General features: G+C 33.9%; 1 pseudogene; it reads left to right on the top strand.

Moving 5' to 3' along the window:
* Positions 1-7663: 7663 nt before the first annotated feature.
* LOC132743161 (tRNA N(3)-methylcytidine methyltransferase METTL2-like) lies at positions 7664-14157 on the top strand (annotated as a pseudogene).
* The last annotated feature ends 253 nt before the right edge of the window (positions 14158-14410 follow it).

Here is a 14410-nt window from a genome sequence, read left to right as displayed (position 1 = left end):
TCTCTCAAATACTTATGTCAAAAAAATGTATATAATATATCTAATACATATTGTAGTATGAAAATTATAATTTTTCATTCGTGACAACCGCCACTTATGAAATCTCTATTTTCATACCACTCGATGAAAATAAATCGTGTATTTATAGAAAAAAAAACTTGAATATGCTCTAGATGTATTTTACTCGTGAACACCAGGTATTATATTTTCACTCGTGGCTACACCACTCGTGAAAGTATTCCAAATGGTATCCACTCGTTGAAATATATTTCGATCTGACATGCAAAAAAGAAGCCCCGCCCCTTCCAAATAAAATACATAAAAAACAACAACACAAAAAAGAAGAAATGTAGCAGGCTAGAAGCTGACAGCTATTTTTGCGGTGGCTGATTTGGAACGCTTTTGTGCGTCGTGATGTCACTAGCGAAAGCACGACTTTCATCTTGTCGTCCTGTCGCTAACGATGTACGCCAAACGGCGCGTTATCGTGCGGCGTGTTGTCGCGATGTAACATTGTCGCTCGGTCCAAATCAAAGTGTAGCAAATCAACCACCACAATTTTTAGATCCAATAATCTTGTTAGGCTGTTACACAAGACAGGAAATATCAATTTGATATAATTACTTCATTATGGTAAACATGTAAAGAAAGTTGACTTTAAATTACATGGACTACACGGAAAATTTAATTAATTAATTAAACACAGGAATATTAATATTACACATGCATATAAACAAGCATTTCAAATTATTTTGAAATAAATACTTTACAGATAAGTTTATGGTACAAAAAACTCAGAGAAAACGTGGACTTCTCTTATTTGCATGAATTATTAATAGATACATGAAGACATGCATGTATATGAAAATACAAGAGCAATCAGTGATCACATGTGTCGCCTCATGATGGCCAATTTCATGTTGGGACAAGTTTTGTGACAGACGGACAGACAGACGGACAGTGCACAGTTAAACTTGGTACTGATCATTCCTGTAAAGTTTGGATGAAATTGCACCAGTAGTTTATGAGGAGTAGTCCGGACAAGCTTTTGTGTATCTGGCAACACACAGAAAAAAACACCATTTTATCAAAGGGCCATAACTCGGCCAAAAATCATTCAACCGGAAAACCCGTGCAATATGCGCAAGGACTTGAGCTACAGATCAATCCTGTAAAGTTTCATTGAAATTGCATTAGTGGTATAAGAGAAGTAGTCCGGACAAACTTTAAAAATAAAAATTATTAAAGGGCCATAACTCTGACAAAAATAACTGAACCGGAAAATGCTGACAATATGCACAACTAGACTTGGTACTGATCATTCCTGTAAAGTTTGGATGAAATTGCACCAGTAGTTTATGAGGAGTAGTCCGGACAAGTTTTGTGACAGACGGACAGACAGACAGACGGACAGACAGACGACGGAGAAGTGATCCCTATATGTCGCCACTACGGAAAATCGTACTTTTTTATTGGTATTCACCCTGTTCCTTTGTTACAAAATAGATTAGTGTTTATGCACGAGTTTTCCGTGCAGGGTAAAATCAATGTGTATTAAACAATAACGAGCAGATCTTGTCTGGTTTTGCTTGCCACGTGTTTCCGCACCTAATTCTACATTCTGAAGCGGTTTTCGTCTTAAATTGTGTCATGCAATTAGTCAAGATTCTGTTGCATTTTTTTTTCAAAATATACTATCATACCATTCACATTACTTGAATTGAAAACTAAATAATAAAACACTACCAACTTACTTTCAATTAAATCCCTTTATAACACGTAGCCGTGTCTTGTCACTCATGCACTAATTTTAATTATAGCTTAGATGACCGGAAGTGATAAAACAGTAAGTTAACGAAAAATGTGAGAATATTAGTACAGCGATAAATAAATTTACACCCGGGAAACAATTTGTGTAATATTTGTGCAATATATTACATATCTTATTATGTAATACACGCTTTTATAGTGTCCACCTTCGTAGGTCACGAGGCCAAAATGTGTGGACATTAAAAAAGATACACCTTATTTACAAAAGCGAGTAATATACATGTACATACTGTTCCAGGGTGACAACTTGACAGCTGGCTAATAGTAACGTGACTTTACTCACGCCCGTTTAACTCACAACGAGTGAAAAATGTCCATCGGTAAAAATGTTGTGAGCAACTTCCGTTCCTCGTTGTGAGCACCCATCTATGACGTGTAACACGATAAACAAGGTGAGTTCTTCATATTTTTTGAAGATTACAGACATTTATGTAAAAATATCGGAATGCAGTTAGCTAGCGATGTGTTTTCCGAGTATGCACATATAAAGATATTGCCTGTTGGTGGACAATTTGATGGAAATACCGTGCGATGCAGTCACTCGGGGTAGCAGGAAAACTGGAGACAACTTCTCTCTGGACCTAATATAACATTGAAAACGTCGATTCTGGTGACGTTTTGTGCATTCTAACCTAAAACAGATGCCCGCAAGTCTTCAGTGTAAATTATTATCTGAAAGTCTTCATAGAAACGAAGATATAGCCTTTTTTGCTTTAATCCTCGTTGTGAGCACCATAACCTCGTTGTGAGCAGACAAGCGCAGTGCGTGTATGGTTTTAATATGTAATTCAGATGGTGAAAATATAAAGTTCAATCTACCAAAGCAATTAAAACGTTTTTGCATAGCAGCATTTCTTTGCAAGACGTTGTGCATACCCCAAAGGGAGGCATATTAGTTTTGAACTGTCCGTCTGTCAGTCCGTCAATCCGTCCGAAAACTTTAACATTGGCCATAACTTCCTTATTAGTAAATGGATTTGATTCATATTTGAACACAACATCCCTTAGCACAAGACCTTCCTACGGACCTGTAATTTTTACCTTGACCCCTGAATGGCCTTTACCTTGAAGGTCAAATTGTCCAAAAACATTTAAGATTGGCCATAATGTCCTGGCATAATGTTTAGGCACAACACCTCTTTGGACAAGTCCTTAAAAATTTAAAAATTGGTCATAACTTCCTTATAAGTATACGGATTCTACTCATATTTTGACACAACACCCCTTTAGGCAAGACCTTCAAACGGATTTATTTGGTTTTTTTTACCTTGTACCCTGAATGACAGTCTAGAACATCCAAAATCTTTAACATTGGTCATAACTTCTTTATTAGTAAGTAGAATTAATTCATATTTGGACACAATGCCCCTTTGGACAAGACCTTCCAACTGACCTATGTTTATTTCACCTTGACCTTGAATGACCTTCACATTGAAGATCTAATTGTCTAAAAACAAATAATCTATCTGGTCCATAAATCAAAGGACAAAGCACCACTTCGGGGGCAATGTCAACTTACCGTGACAGTTCTTGTTCTACATACCTTGGTCAGTCTTCAGCTCAGGATAAACACATGTATGTGTGTGTCACACAGATTGTGAAATTGTTGAAATATTCATAGACTCCCCGTGATGTTCACTCGTGCCACACTAGAGTATACGAAATAAAATACCTGATTTACCTCCACTGATTAGTTCTTCTGTTAATCTGACTTGTGAATATGAAGAATAATTTTCAAAAAAAAAAAAGAAAAAAAAAGAAGAACTATTGCAAAGAAAAACTATTGTACAAAAACGTTTTGACTGCTTTTGGTAGATTGAAAATTGTATTCTCGCCATTTGAATTACATATTAAAACCAGACAAGCACTGCGCTTGTCTTGCTCACAACGAGGTTATGGTGCTCACAACGAGGATTAAAGCAAAAAAGGGTATATCTTCGTTTCTACGAAGATTTTCAGGTAATAATTTATGCTGAAGACTTGTGGGCATCTGTTTTAGGTTAGAATGCACAAAACGTCACCAGAATCGACGTTTTCAATGTTAAATTAGGTCCAGAGAGAAGTTGTCTCCAGTTTTCCTGCTACCCCGAGTGACTGCGTCGCACGGTATTTCCATCAAATTGTCCACCAACAGGCAATATCTTTACATGTGCATACTCGGAAAACACATCGCTAGCTAACTGCATTCCGATATTTTTACATAAATGTCTGTAATCTTCAAAAATTATGAAAAACTCACCTTGTTTATCGTGTCACACGTCATAGATGGGTGCTCACAACGAGGAACGGAAGTTGCTCACAACATTTTTACCGATGGACATTTTTCACTCGGGCGTGTTACTGACGCGTTTTTCCCTGCGGTCTTGAGACCGCAGGGTATTGGTACGCGTTTAACTTTTGAGGCGTGGAGGAGCACGTGACCTATTTTCGGTACATGGAGGAGCATGTGATCTGTAAACCGTATATGATTGGTTAATTGACCTTTTCGAAAACCCAGCTAAATACCGTTTGCCGGTACGTTACGGATTTACCTGTAGGGAATTAGTCCGCATCATACCTAATTGACAGCAAAAAAACTATTACGTGATACTTCTAATTTTCTGTAATCATTTTACCGTTTAAGGTGGAAAAACTTGAATGATGTGTTTGAAAATTATCAATATTTCTTTAATATCTATCTCAAATTTTACAAACAATAAATTGTTTAAACTGAAAATCTACAACATTAAAATATTCGTATTAAATTGGCATCTGCCATAATAAATAGAGACATTTTCTGCGTAAACTTGTGTGTTTACTTTATTTATTTTTTGCTCGGAATTATTCATAAAATGGTAGGCATATTTAATCATTTTCTTAAAAAGAAATAATCGTTTTATGTTCGACCTTCTCCGGTCTTCAACGGTCACCAGTTTCCAAAGACCTTCTTCTATATTGATCGATTACTGTCAACTATATTCTTGATACAAACGTTTATATTCACCCCCCCCCCCCCCCCAATAATGTTCAAAATAGTTAAATGAAATATCTTTATATCATTAAAATGTTCACCGCAGAAAACCATTTTACTTGTAACAGTACATTGTATATTTAAGAGCAACTTCAATCTACGCAGAATGAAATGTTTGACATCTAAATGATGTATCCATCTTTGTTGAATATGTCAAACACACAGGTTATCGGCGTGGGACCATTGCAAGCCCTACCCCCAAGGTACCCCCCCCCCCAGGACCCACTTAATTACCCAAATATACTTCAACACATTCAAAATACATGTCAATATACAAAATCAAACAATTCTTTCAAAAAATATATTACTGATACTATAAACGATGTACATATAGTCACATTTAGAAAAACCGGGATCGTTTTAGTTATATAGAGATCCTGATAATTGACCACTACCCTATTATATTCAGAACAGCCGGGATCCTTTTAAAAGCATAGAGAGGTCCCGGGATTTGACCGTCTGCCGTATATGTATCAGTTATGTTAAGAATATTTGAGCCACGTCATGACAAAACCAACATAGTGCGTTTGCGACCAGCATGGATCCAGACCAGCCTGTGCATCCGCGCAGTCTGATCAGGTTACTAGAGAAACTGATAGCGAACAGCATGGATCCTGATCAGACTGCGCGGATGCGCTGGCTGGTCTGGATCCATGCTGGTCGGAAACCTATTATGCTGCGTTTGTCGTAACGCGGCTCATTTCAAGCCAGTGTAACTAGAAGCTGATGTATATTTGACACCAAGGGTTTGGGACCTTACAAGTCACGTGACTAATGTATACAGATTATAAAACCGCTACTGGTCAGGAGTTTAACAAGGTGCGTCTATCATCATCATCATTATCATTATCATCATCATCGTCATTATCATCCGTGATAAATCAAGTTATTATTATAAAAAGAGTGAATATGGAGTGTTATATTTTATTCTTAAGCCAATTAAGGTTATCAATATATGTATGGGTAATCAATATACGTACGGGTAAATTCTACATTCATTTATAAAACCTCCAAAATTGTCCTGAATAGAACCATGGAGCTAAATATAGATAGAGTATATATCTGTGATAGAACCGATGATAATATTTTTATCCGTGCTAAACTACCAAAGGATGTCCCGGGGATCGAACCCACGCCAGAGAGGTAACTGGATTAGAAGTCATCGACTTTAACCCCTCGACCACGGAGGCGGTATATATTTAGTATAACTGTGATCTATGATGTGTTGCAAAAAATAAAAATATAAGAAATGAATAAAAAATAATGATTCATTATCATATCCAAATTAATAGGCAGAGAAAAATTTTCATCATACATGTATATATCATGAAGACGGCGTCTCCCCCATCAAGAGATCCCAGGAAATCGCATTAAGAAAAGCCGATCGTATTAGATATATAGATTTATCACACACTCGTGCCGATTTTGTGACCCCGTAATATATATAGATTTATAAATCCGTGTTTTCGGTAATAAAGAAAAGTTGGCTTCAGTTCATGTTCATGTATGAAATTATTATTATTATTAGAATATATGATAAGATATACTTAACATAACTGATATATATATATTATTTTGACATTTATGGCAGGTGGTCAATTCCGGGATCTCTATATATCTAATACGTATACGATCCCACGCTAAAATGACATTTTTTAAAAATCCCAGCATGAATTTTGTATTAATTCTACATATTTTGGGTTTGAAACGTAAATAGATCTATTTATTACCTGATACCTTATATAAATGTTATTTGGTATTTTTAACTGTTTTCTGAAATTCTAAAAACGTCAACGTTCGCGAACTGTTGACCGGTCAATATAGTTTCGACTGTTTCCCTCGCGTGCTCTGACGTCATTGACGTCATAGAGGATTCCCACTTGAAGCATCCATAAACCATATGTGACGTGGCATAGTTAAAATATTAAGTTTAATTATTAGCATATGTGCAATACTATTTTCGTATTCCTTTTTTCTTCTGCAAGTCCTGTTAAAACACTAATTGATTGATCTGGTAATAAAACAGTTATTTCATATGTTATTTGGGAACAGACAAACAGTTGTCCCTCGGTGTCGGGGATAGTGTTTTGAACTGTTTCCCTCGGCCTACGGCCTTGGGCAACAATTCAAAACACTACCCCCTCCACCTCGGGCCAACAGTTTGACTGTTCCCAAATCACATATGAAATAACTGTATAATATGTTGAACGAAATTTAGAAGTCGACAGAATCACCTCAAACAAGTTTTGTGACTTGAACAAACCCATGGAGGTAGTTGCAATAACAGATATTGCGGATATTGTACGTATGATTGAAATTAGTCCAAGTCATTCATTTAACGTTTCCAAAGTTCCCTGTGACAACTATTTAGAGGTTAATACCGAGTGTTAACTGGGAGTGTCCGATCACGTGCCGAAAACTATTTTTTTTAAGGTAAATAAGTATTGCGATTTCTGCATTTCAAATTTGTAAATAAATAGCTCTAAATATAGATCTACTTCAGTTGAAATCAATATAACGGTCATTACATACGATATAATAAAAAGTTATCGACTAGATTTCTAGTGACACACTCATATGAACAAAAATTATGTTTATTAGTTTTCCCTTTAATATATCTATACTATAACGGACCCGGGATTCCCCCACCCACCTAAAAATAATTATTTTGTCATTTACACGCCTTTAATGTAATGCGCAAATGATGTCACGTCAAAATATATACGAGCATGCACGTGCAACACCATTGTAAGGAGTCGTAAAAGCGACAAGGTTACCTATGTGATAAAAGTAACACTTTCGGGAACGTCAGCTATCGTCTTTTCCGGGTAAAGATGCCGTCTTGTTAGATACCGTTTCACATGCGTTCAAATGATCCGGAGCAAACCTTACTTTGACATGCGTTTTCGCGTTATCAGTAGAGCTAGGTAAAAATTTCGATTTTTGTAAGTTTTAAAAAGTTATTTGACTTCTTGAGGTTATTCTGAAATACATTCGGTGTTTTAGCATAGAATTTCACTTTCATACAGGTAAATACATTAAAATTGGTATAGAAGGATAGATCTACAGTTGTTTAGGCAGTAGCGGATTTTAGGGTATAGCGGATAACATGGCAGTAACAATGCTCCTTTCCATCAAATATGCCTTTTTCAAAATAATACAATTATACCATAAAAAAGATTGATATATTTGCCATCCGTCGCTGATTTTGTTTTATTTATTTCAAATTGCACAGCGAGTTTTTCTTACATAAATCAGAACGAGGTAACCGGATGTTGTCACCGTCAGACTGTTTATAAGTGCTTCCAAAAGAAATAAACAGAAAACTATTGATCAACACCAAATAAAGTAATGAAATATTGACATGATTTGGTGTAAAAATCATTTGTTTATAATTTTGCAAAAGCTTTTACAGATATAACGCGTACTGACACTAAAAATTATTGAAAATGAATAGCAAGTGCTTCTGTCAGTAACGGATTTTTTACATTTGGGGGTGGTCTCAAAATTTATTTTATCTGTCAAAACGCCGTCAAAAGTGTATTAAAAGTACACTTTTAACAAAAAAATATCCTAGTTTTAATGGTATAATATTATTTATTCTATCTTTTTATAATTTGAACTCAGTTGTATTGATACTTTGAATATACCATCATTATTAACTCTTCTTTCAACTAGATTATAAGATTAATAATAGCTTTAATGTAAAACAGACCTCTTTTTCATTGAAATTTGTTGTTTCATTTTTCATACTTAATACACATGCTCAGCTCAAGTTTATTGCAAAATTTTTGTAATTTATGTATTCAGAATATATAGTTTACTTTTTAATTCATCTATACAGATCTTAGGAAATATTGTTTTTATTTGTTAAATTGCAACATATTATATAGTTATCATTGCTTGTATACAGTACTGTGATAATACAAAATAAATAAATAAATAAATAATTTTTAAATAAATAAAGCTATTTACAAGTAAATAAATATATAAATAAATATCTGGTCAACAACGTATGATGCAACTGTGACATGTAATAGTTTGAACATAACTATAGTTTACCATAGTTATTTCTTTAAAAAATCTGTAATTATATTAACCATAGTTTTATATCATAATTTTTTTATCATTTTTTTTTTATATTTATTTTAAAAATCCAATGATGGGTAAACCCTGTAAGAAGAAACCATCAAATGAAAGTCCATGTGTAAAAAGTGCCATAAGGTACCAAGAAGAAGTACTTCTCTACTTTTCTACTAATTTTTAGAAAGTATGTACATTTTGTAAAAGATTATATGTTCCTATTGATACATATATAAAAATATCTAATACATGTAGTATGTAATTCAAAATTATAGCTGGTCACTGAACCACGGACTAGGTTAATTATTGACATAGAATACACTAATATTTAAGACATTGATGTCCGAGTGTTGATGTCAGAATTAACATCATTTGACAAACATTTATACACTTTGATTACAGATAAACAAAGAAACTTAATGTTGTCTGATATTGCAGGGCTACCTATTGGCCATGTACCAACGATTTTAGCAAGTTGCTTTAGAAATGTACTAGACAGTTGTGGAAAAATCAGTCTTTGTCACTGCAACAGGTGGACCAGTTCCCAGTTTTCCACATTGGACAATTTCAAATAAAAAAAGATGGTGGCATTGTTATACCCTGTTTTTTAAACACTTATTGTTGATGATTTGGATGACACTGTTCATATGTTATCTGACACAATTCCCATTATAACAGAAGGAAGTGTCATGGACATAAAACTCCAGATGTTTGATATTATTCTGTTTCACTTGATTTGTCTGTGATTTGTTTTAAGAGAAAATGCCAATCATTGATCTGAATAAACATTGTTGTAAAATCATGTGCCATATAATATATATCCTTGATTTACATGTAGAAAAATTTGAAAGATTACTATCAAATGTAACATTTTTCATTCCAGTAACTCCAAAACATGTTTCTGTGACATGTACTTTGTAAATACTAAATTTAGAACGTTTTGAGACTCCCCCTCATTGACCTTCACCTACCTATCCCATACTCCCCAAAGCTATCCGTTACTAACTGAACTGTATGCCGAACATAAACAAAGAGTACTACATGTAATGTCAAAGATACTGCTAAAAAATATTTTATTTTAAAAAGGGAAGTAGTTTGTCTACTGAATGGTATCAATTTGATTTTCTGAATATTATTATTAAAGACATAAGCAGCGCCGATCTCCTTAGCTATCCGCTACTGCCTAAACAACTGTACCGAAAATAAGCTATTTTTGAGAAAAAACAGTTTTAATTTTGCCTATATGTCAGAGCAAAAGATAAGCTTTAAAAGTGAATTGGGTATTACTCCATCATTTCCTTTGGAATCGGGTATTGGCTCCATTTAATTGGGTATTCCAAAACTCGATACCCTATGATTTCAAGATCAATTGGGTATTCAGTTATGAAGATATGAAGTTTATGGTTTCAATATCAATACAATTAAGATTTAAACTGTTTTAAAAAGAAAATAGGATTAACAATTTACTAGAACTTTTCACAATTGTTTTATTTTTTATATAAAATGCTCATGTTATATTTCATAATATTTTTAACAAGTTCATTTTCTGACTCATTTTTGATTATTTATGACTGTTTTGTTTCAAATCATTTTCCCTTTTGTACGACGCCATATTGCTTTGATACAGCTGGGACCTACTTATTGACGGTCTCCGCAAAATCAACGATCTCTGCAGGTCTGTAAAGACCGTCAACCTGAGTAGACAAATCGACGGTCTCATGCTTTATTGATATGGCTTAGTCGGTCTTTGGAGACCCGGGACCGTTGATTAGTTAGCATTGATTCGGGAATATTCGGATATCATGCATATCGATATAATTTGTTCAAAACTACGAGTGTACGACAATTAAAACAATTGCGTATTTAATTGTTTTTAATGGGTTTTGATACGCATTCTTAAAAAATCAGTTGCGTATTTTATAAAGTTAATTGCGTAAATACACAAATACGCACCTTATCTGTTGCTCTGATATGTCTATATGAAAATTCCCAAAACGTCTTTAAACAGTATTTAAGATACAAATATAATCTTTATGGAAGTGGCTAGCAGTAAGAGCCCATACAGCTAGCCAAAAGTTCTAGCCATACTAGAGTCACGTACGACTAGGCGGGACGCACTGTATTGTCTAGCCGTACGGCACTTTTCAAAATTTTATGTAAGTCGAAAATGCATATGTTATTTTGTGTCTTTAAACGAGGATATTAATCAAGTCTCCGTATTTGTCCTGGTGTGTACACTTTAATAAAGATGCTCCGCCATTTTGAAAAGTGCCGTACGGCTAGCCAATACAGTGTGTCCTTGCTAGTCGTATGTGACTCACGTACGGCTAGAACCTTTGGCTAGCTGTACGGGCCAGTACGGCTAGCCACTTCCAATCTTCATTACCCCCTGGATTAAACTTTCTTTTATTTTTTTGATTTTCAGATTGGTGCTGTTTGAAAAAAAACAGTGTCTTGAAAATGTTTCAGTAGTCATCCAAAACAAGAGAAGAAAATCTAGTAAAATGGCAGAATCAAATATAGAATCAGATGGAGATAAAAGGAAACAGTTTGGTAACCGATTGCTTACGGATTCCAAAAATGTATTTGAGCATAATGCATGGTAAGTGAAGCTTAACAGTGACATTATTTGAAACCTGTTATTAAACATGTTATATAACCTATATGTTTTCAGTAATTTTGCCCATACCTCTGAAATTTTGAGTTTTTAGCTTGAAAACCTGTCAAATTGTGAAAAAATAAACAAGAATAAATCATCACCTGTATTCACTTTATTGATACATTAAATCGAGTTGTTTATAGTTAAAGCTTTTTTCTTTCTATTCCCTTATCAACCAAATTCTCAAAATTGACTTTTGTTAATTCATTACTTTTTCGGTACCGAAAAACAATCCCACTAAAGTGAATTTTCTTCATATTCTTGTGAAATTTTATGTATTTGGCATTAGTGAAGAGACTGAAATTTGAAGGTAATATCAGGCAAAAGAATAAAATCACTGATTTTACATTTTAATAAGCAAGTTTTTACATTTTTAGCTTGACTATTCAAAATATAGGGAGAGGTTATTTCATGTATTTACACCAGCATCTGCATCACACTTTGTTAAGTTTTTTCATGCAAGGTTTGTATCTCAAAAAGTACCAAAGGCAATGGATTGAAATGTCACACACTTATTTGAGAGCATAAAAGGAGGTCATAACCTAAGACGGATATCTCTAACATGGATTTTGACAGAATTATGGGGGGGGGCCCAAGGCCTATGAGTGTTATACTGATATATAGTGTTATATCGGAGAGCGCTATATAGAGGCTCCAGTGTATTGGATGATCACATGATACAATTCTGGTGGCTGTGCAATGGTGCAATGATTGAATGTACATGATTTGAAAATGATCGATATATAGAATATTATGTTGTATTTCAAGCTATTTGAATGCTGCCCAAAAATGCCTGTAATTATGAATAAATTTCATGTGCATATTTAATGTGTACGCTTCACAAACAAACAAATATGTAAAAGAATTGACCTGTGTGAATGTTTTCAGGGATAATGTAGTGTGGGATGAAGAACAGGAAAAACAAGCCAGGGCAAAAACTGAAGAACAGTTAGCCAACCCAGCTACTAAAGAAGATATAGGTAAGTAGATTTCAATATGCAGTTTAGGCTGAAGCCTTTTTGTAAAATAAAATTACAAACATTGAAAGCTTTCAGTATATTATGCTCATTATAAAGCACATAACAACATTTGAAAGTTGAAATTATCTTTGCATAATGTTCTTATTGATATTTAAGATAAATTGTAGGGTAACCAAAGACCCCAGTTTAATAGTCACAAATAGCCTTAAAATACTTGAAATAAAAGGAATTTTATGATTATTTATGTCATTTTACATACAATATTGAATTAATCATAGAAAAGTTATTAAGCTCGCCACAAGTTTGCTCTCTTTCATATACCTGTTTGAAATAATTCTTTAAAAGATCTTTTACACTTACACTTAAGTCTTTGTTAATTTTATATATAATTTTTACTTATGTTTGATTTTTATGTATATTTTAGAGAAATTCGAAAATGATGCCAATGAATATTGGAACAAATTTTATGGAATACATGAGAACAAGTTCTTCAAAGACAGGCATTGGTTGTTCACAGAGTTTGCAGAATTAGCACCGGAATCATATCTTTCTGCCGACAAATTGTCAGAACTTTCTCTCCTTAGTTCTAATGAGGAGATATGTAGAAAAATTGTTGATGTTCGGAAAAAAGATTGTGACACAAATAGTTCACACAGTGTATCTGACAATGATGGGAATCATGACAGTTCACAGACAAATTTATCAGAATCTGACAACAGTAAAATGAATAATCAGTGTGGAAGTTGTTCAGGGAATGTTGAGAGTCGGAGGGATGATATTCTAACAGAAAATGGGGCAGAAACATTTCCAGGAGAAAATGCTAAATACAGAATGTTGGAGGTTTGTTGAATTTACAAGAGTTTATTGTACAAATTGAAATTCAATGAAAAAAACAACAGCTTTATCATGTTTTAGTCACTTTCTATTTCTGTTTGTATTAATTGAGTGTAATTAAGTGAAAATATTTGTTTTTCTTGTTCTACATTTGAATATTTCCATGCCTTACTATATTAAGTGTTTTCTTCAAGCTGTTGTGAAAATTAAAATGAAATCAAATTGTTTTAATCCTTTAAATTTCTTACCTCTTCAGGTTGGATGTGGGGTAGGAAACACTGTGTTCCCAATATTACAGGCTAATAAGTAAGTACCACTGGTTCTCAGGGCAGTTATTAAAAAAACTGTGTCCAAAATCATATGTTAAATTTTATGATTTTTTATAGTAATTTTCAGTCTCTAAAAATTCAAACATGTGCAGAACGATGTTCTCAACATTCTGACTTCAGTTAACCCAATTATTTATAAATAAATTGTCATACATTTACTTCCATTACATCTTTGACGTGACTGTAAAGCCTAGTAAACAACCCAAAAAATTCAACATTCTGAAATTCCATAATTTGAAAGGTACGAGTTGCTGCTAAAATGAATGAAAATGAGTGAAATATGATATTTGTAATGACACTTTATTTTGTTTATGTAATGTACCATTGCAAATCAATTATTAAAATTTTTTATCAGAACTATTTGTACTTCAGTGACCCTGACCTGATGGTTTATTGTGTGACTACTCCTCCACAGCCATTGATCTTGTGAAGGTAAATATCTAGTAATGATAGACATACTTTTTAAGTTTTCAACATAATACCAGGATAAATGACTGGCTTTCCATGGGCCACCATGGCCACTGTGGGGTTGGAATTTTGCCAGTAACTTTGGAATATTTCATGTGAGAAAAGCGTTCTATCAGGCGATAGGTTGGTTGTCCTAATAAAGTGCCCGCATATGGTAGAAGTAATGCAATCATCTGATATTATCATCAAGCAGAAAAGCTTGACACTTGTTTTTCAG

This window comes from Ruditapes philippinarum, unplaced genomic scaffold (genome assembly GCF_026571515.1).
Source record: "Ruditapes philippinarum isolate M1 unplaced genomic scaffold, ASM2657151v2 ctg20097_1_1_1_1, whole genome shotgun sequence".
Classification (NCBI taxonomy): domain Eukaryota; kingdom Metazoa; phylum Mollusca; class Bivalvia; order Venerida; family Veneridae; genus Ruditapes; species Ruditapes philippinarum.
Note: the sequence above shows the minus strand (reverse complement) of the source record. Positions and strands in the feature narration are given on the sequence as shown.